Below are 284 nucleotides of genomic sequence, written 5' to 3' on the forward strand. Positions count from 1 at the left end.
CATAGATTATATTATTCAAGAGAAAAATTACACCAATTTTACCCTGATATCCCACCAGTATGCAACCGTTGTCCTTGTCTAGCTGCTAGAGTACCTATCTGGGACTTACAACGGTTTACTACATGCCCAGAAAGAATGTGCTAGAGTATAGCACATTCTTTCTGGGCATGTAGTAAACTTCATTCATATTGGAAGAGCATTTTTCTTTTCTTTTCTGAAGCTTTTGGTAATAATCTGGTACCCTGCTCCTTGGTAGCAATCCTGGGTGCCACAAGTGTCCTCCA

At 40.1% G+C, this 284-nt stretch overlaps 1 protein-coding gene across 1 annotated transcript in view; it reads right to left on the reverse strand.

Moving 5' to 3' along the window:
* The window catches only part of LOC116672596 (dynein regulatory complex subunit 7), a 28,309-nt gene that overhangs the window by 5,361 nt on the left and 22,664 nt on the right, over window positions 1–284 (reverse strand). The window lies entirely within an intron of this gene.

The sequence above is a fragment of the Etheostoma spectabile genome, chromosome 22 (assembly GCF_008692095.1).
Source record: "Etheostoma spectabile isolate EspeVRDwgs_2016 chromosome 22, UIUC_Espe_1.0, whole genome shotgun sequence".
Classification (NCBI taxonomy): Eukaryota; Metazoa; Chordata; class Actinopteri; order Perciformes; family Percidae; genus Etheostoma; species Etheostoma spectabile.